We start from the raw sequence: 22,091 nt of genomic DNA on the forward strand, positions 1-22,091 counted from the left end.
AGTGGAGATATATTATTTACTGACAACTGTTTCTGTCACACGTCCATGACAGGCCTCCAGTAAAGGCCTTGTGGAGAGTACGTGTTAGCCCAGCACCATCTCCCTCCATATCTCACATCGCTAAAAATAACACCATCTCCACACCAGACTTACACTGAGAGGAGGAGGGAGGGAGGGAGGGAGAATACGGAGAGGGTGGAGGGATGGGAGAATGAGAAGATGGAGGGGCAGAGTGAAAAATACAATAATCAAAGTGAGACTAAAAGGAGTGGAGACGGGGGGGGGGGGGGGGAGGTGGGGTAGAGGTTCAAGAGAGCAAGTCATTAATCATTTACCTGGAGAACACCTAGAGTCCGGCCTTCAGCTCTGGTCAGTGGTGTTCAGCATCAGGAACAAGTGTTGTGTACAGTGTTGTATAGTGTGTGTGTGTGTGTGTGTGTGTGTGTGTGGTGTGTGTGTTTCAACTGGTGTGTAACGTCTGGAAGTCTGTGTTCACAGAGACGGGCCAGGTGTGCTCAGGTGCTCAGTGGGCGTTGAGAGCCCAAAATAGTGAGGGGATAAAAATGGGCACAAGATGAAATATGATCCAGGAAGGATTTAAGTAAAAGATTCATGAGTCTCCAGTTCCCAAGCCCTGAACAGTGGCAGACAGGATTCTAGTTGTGGGAAATGATCTTGAAGGAAAAGTAAGTTATGCACTTCCTCATTGCAAACTCAGAATTGTGTAAAATGGCTTTTTTTTTTTTTTATAAACGCAGTGTGAGATTTTCTTTTTGATTACTTTTTTTTTTAGTTTCGAGCAGCTGCAGAAAGATTGAAATCAGTTGTCATTCTAAGACAACAAATGGCTCATTATTTCTCACATGAAGTGCTTGCATGCTTGTCTACGCTAAACAGCTTTTGAAATTGTTCAAAGTTGTTCAAAGTTCTCTATTTAAAAGGTATCTTTGTCTTCAGCATCCTGTTGGTCAGGGCATGAAGTAGCATTTCTCAGTCGGCACCATAAGGTAAGGGGCGGGTGTGGCGGTTTCCTCCAGAACATTTTTAACCACTAAAAATGTCTCTTCCTGCATTCTGATCCATTTTTTTTTTTTTTTTTAACCATTTCTGCATTTTCTGCAAAACTTTCTTATGATTTAGTCTTGTGTCTTTAAAATCTATTCTATTATCAGATGCATTTCTACACAATAATTCATACTTTTATTAAATAAAGCTAATACTTCTTGTGTGACTGTACTGTTTTAGCCCTGCTTAGTTCCAATAGTTTAGTTACTTTTAGATTTACACAAATGCACCTCGCAGAAGGAGATTATCTGTGTCGCACACACTCTCACAACTCAAGATATTCTGTTTGGTTTAGCAGATGGTTACTGTTTCAGGGTGAAAAACGTCTTTAGTCTATTCAGAGATGAGTTTCACCGTAGCTTCCTTATACAGTATCATATGTAAAATACTTCAACATGTAAGACGGTTAAACTGATGAACTAGAAGTCTGGTTATAAAGTCAACATGCCAACCAGTCCTTGTTTGACATCGCAGACTTTATTATTTGCTTTGCTGCATGCTGCATGTACTGGCACTTAGTCCTTTTGACAGCATGTTACACAGAAACACTCGCATATCTTCAGACTCCTGACTGGTTGGAACTAACCTGTTTCTGCTCTGCATTTAACCTTTGTCCTCACACGTTTCAGCGGCACAAAAGTGAGCTGAAATATAGCTGGAAGGGTGGAGGGGGAGTGGTTGGACAACTTGTTGCAGTGTGATTACTGATCTATGACAAACACTCCTGCAGTGCGTTTTTTTGTTTTTTTGAGTTCTCTGTTTGTCAACAAAACAAACCACGGGACGGGTTAATGGGTAGGGACTCGAGGAGGCAGATTTTTCCACCAACTCGCCTCAGCTTCAGTGTTTCCCTTTTGCTTCTCCTGCACAGAAAGAAGGAAAGAAGAAAGAAAGGAGCCAGAGAGGAGAGAAGGGTTTTTTGGGTTTTCTTGGCTCAGGGGGGTTTGGGGGGATTCCACGTAGCCCGAGAATGGGCGATGCAGTTGACATTGTTCAGTTTCAAGTGTTTTTCAAACATTCTATTTACTGTGTAACCTTACACCAGGGGGGGTAACACTGAGGCCTCTCTCCCCCAAACAAAGTGTTGCAGACTGTTTTACTGAAGCAGCTCGCTCAGGTTGGAGTATCTCCTCCAGATTGTTAAATTTCCATATTATTGAAAATGTTGGACTTTTCATGGATGTAAAGTATGTGTTTCCTCTGAAGAGACAAAGAACCTAGAATATAGAAAATCCCAAACTTTAGAAAAATCATGATTTTAACTCCACAGGGTTAAATAAACACTCTACCTGAAGCTCACATAACATTTTGGACTGAGCTAGTCTGGAATCTAGTCCTTTCCGAAGTCTCCTCATACATTTACTACCAACATCCATCCAACCTGAGAAGGCCAAAACAGCCACCTTAGAACTGTTCCAAAAATTGCTGAATTTAACAAGGGGTGGGGGGCGGGGGGGGGGGGGGGGGATTAGGAAAGAGAGAAGAAAGCGTTGAGAGAAAGATGGAGGACAAACGTAAGGTGATCTGTTGGCTTGAGACACTGAAGCTGTTTTAAATGCTGGTGCTTGTGAAAAGATTAATCTGCGAAAGAGTGGCTTCTCTACTTGTTGGTTGGCTTGCAGTACCGGGATTTTTATCCAAGTTCTTTTTGGCAAAGTTTGCGTCATCCTCGAATAGTTTGAAAGGTTTGAGTTCTGTTGGACAGCCTTCAGATACACAGTGGGAAATTAAGAACCTGTACAAAAAAAACAACTCAGAATGCTCTTTTTCCATACCAGACGTTTCCTCTCAAAGACTGAGGGGGGATCTCTCATTGCTGTAAGAGAAATGTGTCTCTGTTGCTGTTGTCTGGGATACTATTCTCGAAGTCTTTCATTTTAAGAACAATTAGCTGTCGTTCTTTGAAGGGATCTCTGCTGACTTTCTAAGCAGCAATACTAAGAACAAAAAGCGTTTACCAAATTTTCCCGCAGAAATCAAGTGATTCTGATTTCAGATTACCTCCTTACTCTGTATGTCCTCACATCTTTTTGTATGGCTGAGACTTTTTTTCTGCAGGTTTAAGGGACATTTGAACCTCTAATTACACATGTTTTGTGGAGGTGTCCTTTCCTGTCGGACCAAACATTTCACACTATTATTTGGCTAATTATTTCAAATCTGGATTAAAGTTTTCCACATACATCATTGATAACATTTACAAAAACAACATTGTCAATTTACGATGAAAAAAAAATGGCATTATCTCTCTCCTGGTTTTTTTTTCTCTCTCTCTCTCTCTGCAAATAAAAGACAATATCATAGTAAGCTGTCATACATGGGGGCGTGTGTGGCCTAGTGGTTAGTGTGACCGCCCCATGTACATAGGCTACAGTCCTCAAAGAGGACGGCCCAGGTTCAATACGACCTGTTGCTCCTTTCCCCGCATATCATTCCCCACTCTCTCTCTCTCTCTCTCTCTCTCCCCGATTTCAGACTCTATCCACTGTCCTGTTTTAAAATAAAGGCATAAAAAGCCCCACAATAAACCTTAAAAGAAAGAAGCTATCACACGCAGAAAAAGCCTCAATATTTTATGTTGAGCTGCATATGTGAACACAATCAGACACATTTTTCACCCTTGACTTTGTCTGGGTTTTTTTTTTGCCTGCAAAACTTCCGCAAGAATTCAGGTTGAGGTGGTGTTTGAGTGCAGCCAGTTTTATTCAGGAATAACATAATATAGACAAATATCTTTGAGCCAGCTCGGGGGCAGAGCGACAGACGAAGATTTAAGTCTGAAAAAATTGGTTACAGGCGTGAAGCTATATTTATGTAAAGAAAAAATATTCTTAAAACTCTGGGTGCTGAGGATCGAGCACACATGATCCAAACTGGTGTGAAAAAAAAAAAAAAAAAAGGTGTATTACTTTTGGACTATTTTCATCAGCAGGTTTGTTGCTCTGTTAAGTGTATACATCAGCAGGACAACATGTGTGTGGGATTGGTAATGAATAGTCTAAAAGCTCATGATGATGAGGCATGTCAGTCAGTGACTCACTTTAGCTTGTTGACGTGTTTTTCAACAAGTTTATGGACAACAACGGAGCTGTAAAGGCATGGAGGAATGAGATATATCAGGACGTTTCTGCACAGATGATACTTAGATAATAGCGGTGATTTAGTTCCTTGTTTTTGTAATTCAACACCATTTGTTGACAATAAGAAAAATATCGAATATCGGCAACTTAAGTGAGATGTTTCGTGGAGCAGGTCAGCCACAGGTGGAGGGGTGGATACACATCTCGTCACGCTTCATTTGCACACACTCCTGGTGTTCAGAGCGGCTCGCATTAGGATGTGTGTTTCTGATAAGTGTGTGGTGTGCGCCTTATTATAACAGTCAGGTGGATGTAGGAGGAGGGCGAGGAGGAGGGGCGTGGGGGGGGGGGGGGGGGGGGGGGGGGGCAATTGTGCTGTTGATGTGGGGAGAATACAATAGAACAACGGGAAGCTTCTTCAGTGACCGTGGATGTTAATTAATCAAACACGCACATACACACAGGCAGTGATAAAGAGGTTATAGAAGCACACACACACACACACACACACACACACACACACACACACACACACACACACACACAGTCTCCTTACGAAAGGCTTGAAGCTCTTCCTACTTAGCATCGCCAGCCATGCCTCCCGACTCTGCTCGCTCTATTTGCAGAGCGGCCCCTCCCCTCTCTGATTCTATGATCTAACTGCAGCCTCCTCCCCCTTCATACACACACACACAGACACAGACACACACACAGACACACACACACACACACACAGGTAAGGGTGCTTCTACATCCACAGCACACTGGCGGCGTGCGGGGTGTGTCTGTGCAGTTGCTCTGTGAGTATTTCGGTTGTTTTGATGGAATGTTGTGAACATGGACTGTGGACTTGTGTGTCGCCGCCGTGGCATGCATTGTTCATCCTGTTGACCTTCCTCTATCTGAGGAAAAAGTACTGAAATGGAGAGAGAGAGAAAAAAACAAACAATAAAGCCTCCTATTTTTTCCGTCTCTCCTCTCTATCCCCTGAGGTTTAGTTTTGTTTGTCCTCTGTGATCAAGGGCGAATAAATATGAAGAGGGAGAAAGAAGGGGAGGTTCGCTGAAAAAAAAAAAAAAAAGGTAAAAAAAAAAAAAAAAAAATCAAATAAACAACAGTGTTGGTGTGGAAGCAGAGGTGGGCTTCACATCTTTACAGTCAGAGTCTCCGAGTGGGTCAAAGTTCCCCGTGCAGCCGGAGACGCGTTCTGATTGGCTGCGGAAAGGTGAAATTAAAACCACGGTAAACTTTTGACCTCACAGGAACAGGCAGAGGAACGCCCATCGCTGTAGCGAGAGTGAGCTTCTCCCTCCCTCCCTCCTACTCTTCCTCCTCCTCCTCCTCCTCCTCATCGCTGCTCTCCCATCAACCAAACCCCTCTCTCCTCTCCCCTGTATCTCTCACTTTCTCTCTGTCTCTTTCTAACCAGCTCTCCCTCCTTTCCCTCCTCCTTTTATCCCTCCTGTTAAGTCTCCCATCCACTCTTGTTTTTCCGCTCTCTTTCAGTCCGAAAGCATCTCTCTGTTTCAACACCCCCCTGTTCCTCCTGCTCTCCTTCACTGTCTCTCTCCCCCCCCCCCCCCCCCCCCCCCGATGAATTTGTGCCTTGCTGCATACAGCCTGATGAGACGGAGGGAGGGAGGGAGCAGGAAAGAGCTGGGGGAAGGGTATAGAGAGGGAGGAGACAGCCAGAGAGAAGGGGGATGGGAAAAGAGACAGAGGGAGAGCGGCAGTAGTGTAAGAAGAAGAAGATGATGAAGAAGAAGAAGACATGGGGAGAGGAGGACAGGAGGAATGCAGCCTCCCTGGCTACACTAACCGTTAGAGAAGAAGAAAATCTAAAGTGGAGTGAATGTATAAATAGACATGTAACTGTGGCTCACACTATGATTTGCAGAGCAGCAGGGTGGGGAGAGCCCATTTTTACTGCTAATGGTTTCTCTCATTACACATCAAACAAGTGGAGGGGGTGTGTGTTTCTGTCTGTGTGTGTGTGTGTGTGTGTGTGTGTGTGTGTCTGTGTGTGTGTGCGCGAAGAGGAGCGATTTTAAATGATTTCATGAGCAAACCAAAAAGAGCAGCCCTCTCACTCGCTGCTCTGCGTGCACATAGACACGCGTCGGCTCAAAGCACCGTATCTGAAACGACGCTGCGTGGTGGAGCACCGTCTACTGTAACTGCTGGCGCTGTTCACAATTAAGCAATTCAAAAGGGATTTCCCAACACTTCTAATGTCTGCATAGGGGCCAACTGTGGCAGATTGATGACGGATCAGTATCTGCTAATAACAAATTCGATCCGTCCTTTTATACTCTGTGATCTTTTCTGTACTTTGCTGGTGTGTTTTCCAAACTTGACAACATCCAGCTTTTTGATCCATGTGTGAGCCTGCAGATGTGAGAGACTGTTGTGTGTGTGTGGTATGTCTCCCCTATCATTTCCGTAAACTGAACTTCCCTCCCTCCTTTAGCTATACCAGTGTATATCATTGGAGCATTGTGGGAGAGCTGTGATCCCGACCGTTTACATTTGGCACGAGTCGATCCTGGAAGCTCTTGTGTGATGGCGGTATGTCCTCTCTGGGAGCCACAGCCAAATTTCCCAGGGCTTCAGGATTAGCCAGCGCTTCAACGGAAGCCCCCAAAAAAAGAGATAAAGGACTTCCAGATGAACTTCCTATTCTGTGCCCTGCCCTCGTTTACAGTCCGAGACAAAATTGTGGATTGTTAGCTGTACTTGTTTGCAGTTATCTTTTTCACACAGTCTAAGTCGTCAACTGAATTTTTTTTTTTTTTTGGACTGGGTGAGAGTGTCTGAGCCCACACAGAAAATGTGAAGGTTGTGCAAACTGGCTGGGAAGTTCAAACCTAGAACCTCTTTTGTTGCAAGGTTACAGCGCCAACCTCTACACCACTATGCCAATTTATAATGACCAAGGAAGTATTTGGATCATGTAGCTGTACAGTGAGTCTGGTAAATATTAAGTCTGCATTGATGTATATTAAGGTGTCAGATTTGACCATGTTTAAAATGTCAGGCACCAAAACTGCTTTATTAACTTCAAATCTAGTCAAGATGCAGAAGTTGTCTGTGGTTTGGTGTCTCCTGCACACGCGCATGTCCGACCACAGTGTCATTGCCTGTCATCAACGAGATGGCACACACACAGAGTGCCGTCAGTTTTCAGATTTTAATGCGATTGGAGTAATCCGTTTGGTTTGGATTAAGCTCCATGATGAGTGCACAGAAATCCAGCAGAGGAAAAGGGAAGGTGTGGAGGAGACGAGAGCCAGAGCCGGTCGTCTAGGAAGAGAGGAAGCAGGAGGAGTGAGACTTTTTTTTTTTTTTTTTTTTTCCCTTTGCTTTCCTTGCCAGCAAAAGAGAAAGAGAAAAAAAAAAAGAGAAAAGACAAGGCAGTGAGTAAAGAGAGAAGGCTGTGGATGTTATTGAGTTAACCAGACAGAGCTGGAGAGAGAGAGAGAGTGAGAGTGAGAGAGAGGGAGGGAGAGAGAGGGAGGGAGAACAGCAGGAGCCGAGAGAGACTGGCTCAGTAGACGAGTGTATGAGGGCTGCGCTGTGATGCTCTGCCTGCTCCTGCCGCACAGTGGGCACCATATGCTCTCATAATGTATGGAGCACATGTCAAGTCGTCCTGCCTCCCCAAAAAAAATTGACTCCTCTACCTCCTCTTCTCCTGTCATGCATCTTGTGAGCCAATCACGTCACTCAGGAGACAGCCCAATAGATAAAGCACGTACACACACACACACACACACACACACACACACGCTCTCACCATGCATCCCATTAGGTAAGGAGCACCCCACTGACATGCACCCAAGATAAGAGGCTCTTCTAACAAACATTTGTGTCCGCACACACACACACACACACACACACACACACACAAACAAACACACTTTAGATAAGACCCCCATCCCCCCTCTAATAGGAAAGAAGACTGATACAGGCAGAAGAAACAGATTTCTCAAGATGTCGCTCTGCCCCTGCTTAGCTCCCCACTCTTTAAATATTTAAAGCAGCCATGGTATGTTTTATTCCTCTCGTTGTGTTATCATTGAATTGTTGATTTTTCTCTGATGCTAATGCGAGTTTTCAAAGAGCAGCCGAGACGAGCGAGCGGCTCTCCGGACATGTGGCTGATGTGCGCTGACATTGACGTGCGTGCAGCTGAATGCAAGTTGAGTTCTGATTGGGGAATAGAGTGTGGAAGCCGAGGGATTGCTTTCTCCTGCACGCTGTCATCCGCTGTCAAGGTGTGTCGGCTCTGTGACTGGGTGTGTGTGTGTGTGTGTGTGTGTGTGTGTGTGTGTGTGTTTGTTAGTGGGTGGTTATATGCATGTTGCCGTGCAGTTTCCCTGCCTCTCTGCCATGTGCTTTTGTCTGTGGGAGTGATGGATGTCAGGCAGGCGGCTAATGTGATTTAGATGCACCACCAGGAGTGTGTGTGTGTGTGTGTGTGTGTGCTTGTTTGTGTTTGTGTGTGCATGCGTGCGTGTCCCATCCACGTGTGTGTGCAGCCGAATCTGCAGTGTGTGTGTGTGTGTGTGTGTGTGTGTGTGTGTGTGTGTGTTTGTACATCTACCTTGCTCCCTCCTCTCCTCTTTCTCTCTCTCTCTCTCTCCTTGCTCCTCTCCTCCTCCTTCTCCCCCGTCATTTTTTCCCTGTGCTGTGCAGTTTTTGGACTCTGAGCAAATAAATAGAGGGAGGAGGGGGGAGAGAGAGAGAGAGAGAGAGAGAGAGAGAGAGAGGAGAGGGTGGGTGTTTATGTGGCGAATATGCTCCCTCACTGTCAACGCGGCAAAGGAAAGCGTGAGGAAGGAAGTGAGGAGGAGGAGGAGGAGGAGGAAAGTAGAGAGGTGGAGGAGAAGATGGTGTTCTCTCGCTAAGTCCGCACTGATGGGTTATTGTGATCCAATTATGTCTCATTCGCACTAAAGAAAGTCTCACAGCTTATTGGCTCTCTCTCTCTCTCTCTCACACACACACACACACACACACACACACACACACACACTCATCATCACACTCACACACACACACACACACACACACACTCATCATCACACACATGCATCAGCAAAAGAAGTGCTCTTTTTCTCCTGACAGCTCCAGCAGTGAGGAAAGAAGAAGGGCTTGAGTTTTATCTGCATGCAGTTTATTCTGTGAGAAAAAAAAGCATCTTTACACTGACATACTGTTCTCTCACACACTTACTCTCCTCCGTATTGTGTGTGTGTGCCGTGTTTCATTTATTTACTTTAATATCAACCTTGGAGTCTGCAACGCGCACTTCCACTATTTCATCTGTCACTGAACATGTTCGACCCTTCACACCTGACCTTTTTGGTACGATGTTTAATCCTAGATATTAACATTTGTTTCATACACAATGAAGAAGTACAAACGTCCTCTGTGCGTGAATAACAGGGGCAATACCTCGATGTACCATTACTCAATTATTTCAATACAAAATATAGTTGAATTACCTTGTTGATTTGGTATCTGCTAAATTACTTCTTACTTCTTTTTAACAAAACGTTATTCTCATTCATAATCCAATACTGTTTTGATACTTAGTGAATGGAATATTTAGTAATGAGGGAAAATATAGTCAGGTTTGTTATGAGTATGTCAAATATTTACTTACATGCAGGACCTGAGGAAAAGCACCAGAGGAATATATATATCCCTGCCTAATCCCATTAAACAACAAATCTATTGACTGGGAATTTCATTTTAAAGGATTTTGATCTGGGGATTTTAAAAGCAGATGTAAGAGTCAACGTCAGGTATTTATGAGATAGAGAAGAGAAGAGCAGAGTAAGTGGTTTTTCGAGCAGGGGTTCCCAAACTTTTCAGCTTGCGACCCCCCCCCCCCCCCCCCCCCAAAAAAAAAAGACACAGCGCCTGGTGCTTGAAACGAAGCGCCGTCATGACAGCAACCTTTCAAGATCAAGCAGACATTCACTGCTTAAACAGAGAAGAAATGGCCGCCGGATAGCCTAGTAGTTACGGAGGCTGCAGCCCTTAAGGCAGTGGCTGTGGGTCAGAATCCGACCTCGGCCCTTTGCTGGATCATCCCCCACTCTCTCCTCCCGACATTTCCTGCCTGTCTTCAGCAGCCCAAAAATAACATAAAAAAAAAACCCAGCCAAGACCAAATTAGAAACTGCAGTTTGTTGATATATTAGCGGGATAATGATAAAGTGAAGAGTAAGTATTTTGAGTTATTTGAATGATTTGCAGTCAGTCCCGTAGATCATCATTTATTCACTCACAGTCATACCGAAACCTTTTTTATTTTGGCTCCGGCACAGATACTCATCTCTGTACTAGCAGAAGCCTCAGCAGAATGCAATACCGTAAAGGCTGATATTCATTTAGTCAAAAAATATTTTAAGGTTGAAAAACACCAGGGTACATAATGGCAGCTATTTTGGTTATCACTTGGGTGTCTTTAACTTTTTCACTTGGGTGTCTTTAACTTTTTCACTTGGGTGGGTTCCTGTCGGTCCGTCAGAGACTGATCAAGTTGCATTCAAATCAGAGTCACTTGTTTTCCTGTAGTCTGTCTTTTAAATCACACAAACATCTAAAACAACCCCCTTAGCACAGGATAACTTATTAAAAAGAAATTTGTGTGTGTGTGTATCAGAATCTTTCATTTGTTCATATAATTATGAAAAAGCATTGATAATGGATGCAAATACTGCAGTTCATGAAATTGTCCCGCAGAGAGCCAGTGCTTCTTATCACTCCACCAGTGACGTTCTTCCGCACAAACACACAGAACTACATGAAAGTGTCCAAACTATAACCGCAGTGAAATCGCCCTGAAACCAACCTTGCACTGTGAATGTATATTATTGAAATGTAAACGTATCAATCTGTGCACACTGATGAATGTCAATACAGTAAAAACTCCACCTCGTGTAATGTCACACAAACACATACTCTATTATCATGTTTATTTCAGCATATTTGCACTAACCACACAACTGCACTATTTTCTTATTTAGTCTTGTACATATCAGTCTTTTGATTATTTTGTGTTTATTGTTGATATTTAATTTTGTACTTTTGTACGTAGAGAGCACGGTTCACCGGAGTCATATTCCTCGTGTGTGCGAGCATAACTGGCCAATAAGGTCGATTCTGAGTCTGATATTTAACCACAGCCTCGTGAACAAATCCACACTGGATGAAATACATTTATCATTTTCACCAAACCTTCCCCACTAAGCAAAGGATGTTTTCTTAATCCTACTTTTTTTTTTTTTTTTTTTTTAAAGGAGAAGTAAAATCATTCCTTCTTTTATTGGCATCCTTAATGACACTGTAACTACATTTACTTAATTCACTTCCCAGTATTCCATAAACTGGAGGTGGTCAACCAGGTAATCCAAGGTTATTTTTGCATTGGTGAAGGGGAGGGGCTTGTGTTTGTCACCATGGAGGCAGAGTGGTAATCAGCGGTGGGGGTTACAGATTGGTGGGAGTGTCTAATTGATTGACTTGTCCTGCTAATTAAACTCATCCTCCCCAGCTTAAGCCCTCATTCAGCCTCATTCTCGTATTTTTCCACCTCATCTTTAATTTATCCCTCCAGCAGTAACTAAAAGCAGGTGACGACTGTTTTCCCTGCAATCCCTCTGCATTTCTTTCTCCACCCCATGAGGCCTCTAAATGTGTAATTTCCTCTTTGTGATGACAGGAATGTTTTTAACTGTTTACCAAAGCTGCAGTCATTCAGCGCTCTTGTATATGACAGCCTTTCCTCACCGCTCATTGTTAATTACATCACAGAAACGGTGCTCTGTGTTGGGATAATGCACAGCTCCTGCATAATTGATGGCCTCCAATCAAGTGTTTTATTTAACCTGGTTGTCTGCGTCGACTTCGACTTCGACACATGTTGCACCCTCTCTAAACATGCTCTCGACTTGCAGTTTTTTTCCGTCACTAAATGAGTCCTCGCGGCGATGTCAGATTTTTTTTCTTCCTGGAAGCAGACACGTGTGATTTACCGTTGTTATCTTATCAGAGCGCTTTGCTGGCTCTGCAACATTACTGTCATCACTTTACGCACAGACATGCTCGTTCATTCCCTCCTATAGTCTCTCTCTCTCTCTCTCTCTCTCTCTTTACACACATGTTCAGCACGTGGCCGGGGTCAAATAATGTAGCTGTTGTTAAGAATGTGCATTTCTGTTTAGAATGCTAGGGTAGGACTGAAATGCAACATTACATATCAGAAAAGTTTATTTGGGACGCTTTGTCTCATGTTACTGGAGAAAATCCATAAGATAGATACTCTCCTCTGTTGTATGATAAGACAAACCTGACAGTTTTACTGAAAACACAAACACAGTGTCAACATCAGCTCTGCTCAAAGATTCTGCCGTCTAAAAAGGAGTTTATTCTTTGTCAGTTTTGACAAGTGTTTGCTAATGATGGATCCTCGTTGGGTCTTTGTGTGTAATCTAGCAAAAGCAGTTTTTCCACATATCCTGAAGATTTCTGGAAAATATCCGGCAGACTGCCCCTGAAATCTTCCTGAGTTGGTTGCTCACAGCAGGAGGCTGTCAGACAAGGAGGGGGTGGGAGTGGCGGGCGATGCAACGGTATAAAGATCATTTTTGTGCTCAGTGTTACCTGTATTTTGACACGGTCACAATCTCAGCAAAAGAGATGAACATAGAACACAGAAAACAGAATGAAGCGGTTTCATTTTACAGTCTGTGGTCCATGCACCACACGTAGGTTATAAATGTCACCACCCCCTTGTGCTCGCTCGCCGTGAATATTCCTGAAAATTGCCTGCTGTGTCCTCACATTAGCTCTCCCCGACTTTAGGCGGAATATTTACTCGGGCGGGATGGCAGCAAAAAATCCAGGTAAAATCTGCTGTGTGCGCTCAGAAAAACAGCTCACCCTGAAAACTGAAGAATGTTTTCAGGGTGTTTTGTGCAAGTGTGAAAGCACCTAAATAGTAAGGACCTGCTTTGTATTTTTGATAGACTGATTAATATTCATGCTATATTTGAGGAGATATTTCAGTTGTGACAACAAATCTAAACCTCATGCTGTCACTTTAGAAAAAGTCAGGGGTTCACGAGAAGTTCTTTGGAGGACGGAGACATTTCCAAATTGGTAAGAAACATTTTTTTTTTGTATTATGATAAAAAGCAATAAACCAAGAACAATAATAGAAATGAAAACAGGGTAAACAGCAGTAACCCTAATCCTTAGAATTCAGTAAAACAAAAGAGACAATACAAATATAAAACAATGTTATATAAGATATGTAAAGTAACCCCCTAAGTGTAACGAAGGAGGTGTACAGATAATGTGCAGGATGCTGCCATGGGAGTCTGCAGGAGTTAATAGTGTGAAATACAGAGACAATGTGCGATGTAAAGAACAATAATCCATTGTGTGTAACTGCATAGATCCCAGTTCATCACAAGAAATAAGAATATACAGAGGGAGGAGGAGGAGGAGTAGTGGTGGTGGTGCGTGTGTGAAGTGATCCCCTGGTTTTCTGATCTTCAAACTCAGCCTCACAGTATTTGATACTCGTTGAATACCAAGAAAGCAGAACTCGCCTGTTTTATTACATCGAATGTCAGCCTGCACTCAAAACAGATGTTGTACCGTAAAGTCATTTCAAAGTGGCCTTGAGCTATTATTACAAAAACCCTGATGCAATAATGTTTCCCTGATTCCTTTTAACGGTAGATCCTCTCTTTTTTTTTTTTTGGAGACTTTAGTTTACCATGTTTGCAGATGCAGTTTCATTGTTGTGGACTTAAACACCCGAGCATGCAGCGTTTGAGTCTGGTTTTCTGCACCTTTCTTGGAAAGGATGACTCATCGCAATGCCTCTTTCCTTTTCTTTTTATATTTATTTAAATGCTTGTTTAATGGCAGAAAACAGCTGATACACCTTGGATGGCTGAATGAGATAGGTCTTGTAGTTTTAGGCCTGTCTGGCCTATTTCTGCCTCGACGCTTCTCTTGCACTGCTGTTCTTCATCCCCCTCCTCTTATCCCCCCCGGCTCTGAAGTGTGAAGTTAGAGCAGCAATGGTTATGCTATGATAGCAGTAATTGGTCTAAAGATGGAAAGTTGTCTCTCACTTTGATACTTAGAGGTAATTTGTTTGTGTTGTTTTTTTTAAATGAAAGATCAAAGCAGCATTGAACTGTGGATAAAACTGGAGTTGGGATAATGGAGATAGTGGAGAAACTGGCACTCTTTGTCTGTTTTCAGTTTATTTTCGACAGAGCAGGGCAGTTTAGAATGGCTCCCCTCTTCGGTACCCCCACGTCTGCTGAGGCGAGCTTTAGGCTTGGGAGTTTTTTTGTTTTTTTTTATTAGCGTCTGTGGTCTGATTTGTTTAAGGCAAGGCAAGAAGCCAAGATGTGGCCTGGCTCCTATTTAAGTTCTGGAGTTGTTGGAGAGGACGGGTTGAAGTAAAACTAAAGCAGAGTAACTCCACAGTACACACACACACACACACACACGCTCACACTTCCGCACAATGTACTTTTGTGTGTTGGTCACTGTGCTGCTGTGTTTGCTGGCTGGCTCACACAGATTTCCTTATTCACAGTCATTACAGAGGATGGACACATGGAGAGAAAAAATCCTGCTTTTAAATGAGACAGAGCAGGAGAAGAGGGAAATGATGAAGGCTCAAAAAGAAACCAACAGTGGAAGTATTGGATGTGCCTAAAGTTCATCTGCACATTTATCAGTTGCCTCTTAAAGGGACAGATCCTTCTGTCTTGACGCAAGTGTGTTTTTTGTTGGATTTAAAAATACAAAAAAAAGTAAAGCATAATGATTCAGATTTATAAAACCTTTCGTACGCATGCACTTCTGCTTGCAAATGTTTCCTTCGTAAATCACGGTTCATCACATCACAGTCAACCATAAATGGTCAAAGCAAAGCACCTTATGAATGAAAATATATACAAATGAGTCGATCAGAGGTTTCGAGCGACACAGAAATCGAGACGCTTGTGAATGAAGTTTCGGGTATAGACAACACATATTGCTTTTTTGCTACAGCAGTGCGGTCACAAGGAAAGATCACGCAGTCCTGCAGTGTCAAATATTCACCATGACGCTCCAGTGTCACTGCAGTGTTATAATGATTGCGGGACCCACACTCATTTTTTTGTACTTTATGTTAGTCACTCAGCAGCAGTCTCCGTCACTGTAGAATATCACAAGACAGAAGCTTGATCAGTTAAAACTTTGAATTTGTGCATGTAATTATGTCAAACTCTGTCGATGCAATGACGACTGATAATGAGGATAATGTGTGAGAGATGCCCAGACTTAATCTCCACACTTTGATCAATTACTCAGTAAAAGCATTCAGGTGATGAAGACGTGCTGAGTGACGAGAAGGCAGAGTGTGTGAGGCAGCCATCATGGTGTCTTCTGCGCACCTTACAGCACAAGTCATCGTTGCTAAAATCAAAAAAATAACACTTTTAGTGATACCAGCACAATATTTGTAGATATGAATTCAAACTAGTGGCCACCATTCTCTGCAGTTATTTCACGCCTTTTGGCGTCATTTTAGATTTCCACATTAAACAGTTTAAATTAAAATACAGTCTGGTCCCGTACGCTGACAAAACTGATTTAAAAAAAAAAAAGAAAAAGAAAAGTTATGTTTGTATGTTTTCACAATGAAAGGCATAGCTTGCTACAGCCAAGCACACGTTTGATATTCAATAAATTTAAATGTGTGAGAGGCATCACATTTTCCTGTCAAGTTTGTTTTTCGTAAATCACTGACTTTAAGTTTGAAGTACGCAACAGTTATAAATGCGACCCCTGGTTATTGTTTTGCAAATACCAATGACATGTTAAGGGTCGTTGTGACGTAGCTGCAATCTATAAAGTTTTCTGGGCTTGACACTGAACCTCAAACTTCTGCACAAGGCGTAGACATCAACATGTGAGTGATGCAGGGTCAATATGACAGGACATGGGTTACATGGCCCATGACACGAATAACATCACAATACTGCTGTTCTATAATACATCCCTATGTCAAATTAAATGAAGAATAGGAAATGGCACTTAATGGTAAAGTGCTGTTTGATTTATTTAATCATTTCAATTGGGTGTCAGATTCACCTCAATCTTCATCCTTTAACTTGTTCTTATGGCTGTCTGATGTTATCCCACTGTCGTCTTCTTCTTTTATCCCGCTGCTGTCATCTTATTCTTTGGCCAATTAACTTCAGTCCACGTTACCATTTCTGTCCTAAGAGCCTCAGTAAGTAGTCATGAAGTAGTGATGCGGTGTGTCAGATTGTGTAACGTTTGTTTAAAAATTCTACAATTCACTTAGCAGAAGCTTTTATTCAAAGCGACGTACGTCAGAGAGTAAGTACAACACAACAAGGATCTAGAAAAGAGGAAACAACGTCAGTAAGTGCAAACGAACTAAAAAGAAATGATAGTATCGATATTTGGCATCAGCGAGTCATTAATTGTATCACACGAGTCAGGATGACCATATATTGCCTTATCTATAGTCTTCAAAAATCATGCAGTGTAATGGGAAAGAGTGTAAGAAAAAAACCTGATGAACTGGACACATAACACTTAGGGAAACATCTGCTCTGGTTTCCTTCTGGGCTTCTCCATCCCTGTAAAGTGATCTTCATTCACAGTTTGTCCTTTGACGGCAACGCTCTTTCATCTGAAGCTCAACATGTTTGAGTCCTTCATTTAGCCACTGTGATGTGTTGTGAAGTATCGCGATCCCTTTATCTGAATGCTGCCACGTGCAGAGCAGAAACACAACCTGCATAAATGGTTACTTTGACATGGTGCGTGTTGGTGATCAGCGTAAAGCCCTGATAAGATAAAAAAAAAAAAAAAAAAAAAAAAAAAAAAAATCTGTCACCTTCAGCTGAACCAGGAAGAAAGAAACGTACTGTAGAACCACATGTGAAACAACTGTGCGTGTGAGAGAGCCATCGTTTTGTTTGTGACAACTCATTTTGGTCACCAGGAAGCCCTAACTGGAATAAAAAAAAATCCCAACAAAAATGTAAAGCACTTTTTGTTAACCAGCAGAGGGAGAAACTTGATGGCGAGGGGGTTGGTTTCAACAGCTTTGTTGTAACCTAGTGGCAACCTCCGGCGTGGAAAATGAAGCCAATGGGGAAGTGTAAAATCCTGCAGTTGGTCGAGGGTCCCCTTGAGGCTGGCTCATAGAGCCCCGGAAGTCACATACACACCCCATTAAAGAATGCCTGTTTTAACAGCAGAAAAGAACATGTCAACAGCCTGGTACAAAAAACTATATTGGTCTGATTAGTTATTGTCATCACTGGCACACACTGACCGGTGGGGGTGAATCAGTTTAGATTTTATGAACGATACGTGTTATCCATAGTTAGGCGCGTAGCTGACCTGATTAACAGGAAGTTGGAGATGTAACGGTTTGTCAGGAGTCTTAAAACCCGCCTCAGCTCCAGCTCCAGCTCTCAGCCTGTCGTTAAGTCGACTGAAAGTTATGCTGAGGCAGCATTTCCAGCAGGGCGGCTGCTGCTGATGAGCCTCCGGAGCAGTAACACATGGCTGATGTCACCCAGGCTTCATCTATTAATATTTACAGTCCATGGTTGAAACCCATGAGATTTATTTTTCAGTTTCAAACTTGCTCTGTTCTGGCCGAGGTAACATTTTATTGAATCTGAATCCATTATCAAATCCTCTTATCGGGTACAAATCCTTTAAAATCCATTATCAAGTTTTATTAAGTTGGTTTGCAACTTTTACTGAAGTTATAAATGAGTAAAAGTTTTGCTTTTCATATATCTATCACCTTCGTTGGCTGATTAAACAGAAACAGTGGGGGGCCCCGGTTGCCTAGTGGTTAGTTTGTGTCCCCCTTGTACGGAGGCTGTTGTCCTTGAAGCAGCTGGACGGGTTTGAATCCGTGTGGCTTCTTCACCGCATATCATTCCCCACTCTCTCTCTCGCCGCCTGATTTGCGACTGTCCTCTGTCCTGTCTCTCAAATAAAGGAATAAAAAGCCACAGAATAAAAACAATCTTTAAATGGAAACAGTTCAGTTTTCTGTGAATGCTCAGATTTTGGCACAACCTTAAGCTATATGAAAGACAGTAGAAAACATGCTCCAAATGAAGCACAATGATATGTACATTAGCATACTTTTCTTGGTTAGGTCAAGGACATGTTGAGGTTATTATTGCTGTAGTTTACTTCATTTCTCATCAACAGTGATTAGACCTCCGCACACCGTGGTGTAGGGTTAGGGATAGGAATATGCACTGTAAACAGAGATACATCTACAGGGAGTTCAGTAGCATCGTGCTACCTATAAAGAGGAAGTCAAAACTTAAACTCAGCAAACTGACCACAGAGTGAAATCAACCTCACCAACAACATACTCTAAATAACATCTCCATTTATTTCAGCTTGTGTGGTACTACTGCTGCTGATATACGGAGCAGTTCCAGTTCATGGAGTTAATCCCCCGTGTATGAGCATCCACTGTAAAATGTGAACTCTGCCTGTGCCTTTACTGCAGTGCTTTTACTGCGTTACTTTAACGAGAGGAAGACGCTGCTGTTAGAGATATTTATTGTGCTGCTCGAGCACACAAACGCTCATATAGTGAAAGGTCGAGGGCTTGATTAGATGCTGGTGACGAGTAATTGAACAGCAAAGCTAGACAAACAAACGCATGAACGGAGGAGGAGAGAGGACTGTGCAAAGGCCTGTGTGAAGTAGGAGGAGTGCGATATCGACAAAAAATAATATATCGGTATTTTTAGGGAATTTATCAATGAGGATAATTGACGATATTTTGCATCCCTCAAAAACCTGTTTGTAAAAGTATTGTATTGTAATGCATTTCTCTTGTTAATAGTAGTTATCAGATGTTAAGGGTATTAATAAAAACAACCTATTTAAGAAAAACAGGTTTTATCTATAAACTTCAAACTGAGCCATTCAAGTATAACACTGACATCACCAGAGAAAGTTTTGAGATCAATCAAGTGCAGGTATGAGTAACGCATTTCAAAGTGGCCTACAGGATTTACTTAGTAAAATATTACACAAAGACCACCAGAAAAGTTTAAACCTAGACTATTCAGGGTGTACCTTGGGTCCAAAGTATTCAAAAGTTGTTTGAAACCATCTCTCTTGACAGCTTGAATTTGCATTTCCAATGTCATTGGTGCCAACGTGTGATCTTTCTGTTGCCCTTCTCGTCTTGAGTCATTCTTTTCCAGAGAGACTCTGAGCTATAGGTTTTGCTGAGTGTGTTTTTTGCTTTGCCGGTACCTGCAGCTGGTTGGTCGTGGTCGACTGCTCGCTCTCAGAAGCTTTTTATAGTCTTCATATTCTACGCGGTGGTCGATTGGCAGATGGTGAAACAAGCTATATGTCGAGCCGTCTTTAACAGAGACCGCTTTCCCCCATAGTCTGCAGATTAGCGCCTTTTGGGCTACACCCGTCTTTTCTAACGACGTCGATTCTGAGGCTGGGGATGTTTATGTTTTTATCTCCTGTCGCTGTTTCTTTACTCGTTTTTTAACTTCAGCCTTGCAGGCAGCTCCGCTACCTTAGCTTGTTGTGATGTGTTAACACTTCATGTATTCTCAACGTGCATGCACAAGTCTGTCCTACGTTACTGGGCTCATATGCAGTGAATGTGTGTGGACTCTCAGAGTGTGTTTTTATGTTTTTTTTGCCAAATGAGTGACATAATCGCTATCGTCATTTTCGCACGTCGTTAAATCAACAAATTAGATATTTGCGATTTCTTTCGCACACTCCTACTGTAATCACTTCTCTCTTGACTTAACCTCTGCGTGTCAAGCTCATTCACACGGTTTATATTCAAGGCTTTACACGTACAGTATGAGCAACACCACATGCCTTCAACTACTGTTTTATTCACTTTGGTTTCATTGGCTGTGTTGGAGTGAGCTCAAAGAGGAATGAATGCTGCTCGTGCACAGAGAACTACTTCTTCATTTTTCCCTTCCAAACTTTTGCACAAAGAATTGAGTCCGTTTCTCTTTGTTACGAGCGTGTAATAAATTCTTGCCCCTTAAGCAGCCGCTCTCCAGCTCTATTTTTCGCCCCTTTCAATTAATAGGAAACACATCGGCTGAAGGAGGGTCTTTGTTGGTGTGTGAGAGTCCATACATCACCTAAACTAGAGCGCCCTCCCACCCTCTGCCTCCGCCTCCTTCCCTCTAACACACACACACACACACACACACACACACACACACACACACACACACACACACACACACACTGACAGCCCCCATCTGCTCCCAATCATGGGTGCAGCCAGCGGTCAGGTCGCTGACGGTGAATGGCGCAGAGGCACGCACTTACACACAGAAAAACATACACAACATGGGCTGGCTTGGCATAAGTTCAGCCATACAGAGAGAGACAATCACACAAACACATGCACACATCACACACACGCACACACACACACACACACACACACACACACACGCACAAATGCATACTAGTACACACATGAACCTATGCTAACAAAGGCTTGTCCTGAACTAAACTTGCAGCCGTACATCTCTTCTTGAGTTAAAAATGAAAGTAAACCTACATTTTAAGGCTGTCGCGCGCGCACACACACACACACACACACACACACACACACACACACACACACACACACACACACATGCACACGCCGAGACATAAACATTCACAATGTAGACTGGTTTTGCTTTAGCTTGAACTCTGGCTTTAAAACGTGCACCCTTCATTTAAAGAATGAAAGTAAACCTACATTCTGTCGCTCTCTATTGCACACACACACACACACACACACACACACACACACACACACGCCCACAAATGGAGGCACAGTGACAGATGAACATGAGACATCCTGGCGGCGTGCTCCACTGATGACGGGGTGTCATGGAAACACCCCGCGTTCTCCATGGCTACGCGCTCTCTTACCCCCACGGGATACTCTCTTATGATTGTGCAGACAAAGCACTTGAGCTATACAACAACTCTGTGTGGCCATTACACACACACACACACACACACACACACACACAGACGCACACATATTGTTTCTTATCAGGATCTTAATGGACATAAATTAGCCTATTATGTGCTTTTGGGATTAGAGCCGTGATTTTAGCCTAATAGTCTGTTTCTGTGCTCCGATTCCACAAAGCCGGGAAGATGTTTGCCAATAAAAGCTCAACATTTGAATCCAGTCATGTGGAATCAGGTGCACATTTAGTGGAAAAGACTTTTACCTTTTATAGTTAAAGCAAACTAAATTTGGTGCTGTCGTCACTTTCAGGTTTCGACCGTTTGGCTTCCTGTGAAACTTCTCAACATCCCTTTTCGTCCGTCCGCACGCGTGTGTGTGCGCGTGTGTGTGTGCGTGCGTTCATGTGTGTGTGGGAGCTGTTTGTGTAGTCGATGCAAATCACATATAATAAACGCAGTAATGAAGACAAAAGCACATAGCTCTGTTACTTCTGTTCATTAAGCAGTTAATGTAGCTTCCTGTTCATGTGTCTGCAGGCCGCTAATTAATAAAGCTTCTTGTTATTTATTAAAAAAAAACAATAATGAACACGAGCATTGTGTTAAACTTTCTCTTTCTCTCTTTTTCTCCAGACTCCATTGACCAGCTCCCGTACGACCACGCCCACAGAGTACAGGGGAGGGGGGATCTGATCGTCCATCATCTCGGCGCCGTGTCAAGGTGGGCTAACATCCCATATGGTTGGCATGGTAACAGCCTGCTGGGTTTAGGTTGAGCGCTTTGCCAGAAACAGTTTCGTGTTGTTGCCACATTCTTGCAACATCCTCATTCTGACCTGAGCGCCG

The 22,091-nt window shown here is 43.0% G+C and overlaps 1 protein-coding gene across 3 annotated transcripts in view; it reads left to right on the forward strand.

Moving 5' to 3' along the window:
• The first annotated feature begins 240 nt into the window (after positions 1 to 240).
• The window catches only part of LOC132989632 (nuclear receptor coactivator 3-like), a 46,203-nt gene continuing 24,352 nt past the window's right edge, over positions 241 to 22,091 (forward strand). The window contains exons 1-2 of one of the 3 annotated variants that reach the window (XM_061057354.1): positions 241 to 686; positions 21,879 to 21,966. The gene's annotated coding sequence lies outside the window, so the exon portion shown is untranslated. Of the gene's footprint in view, positions 687 to 20,983; positions 21,967 to 22,091 lie in introns of those variants that run through there. The other 2 variants (XM_061057356.1, XM_061057355.1) reach the window with 2 other exon arrangements.

Source organism: Labrus mixtus, chromosome 15 (assembly GCF_963584025.1).
Source record: "Labrus mixtus chromosome 15, fLabMix1.1, whole genome shotgun sequence".
NCBI classification, from domain to species: domain Eukaryota; kingdom Metazoa; phylum Chordata; class Actinopteri; order Labriformes; family Labridae; genus Labrus; species Labrus mixtus.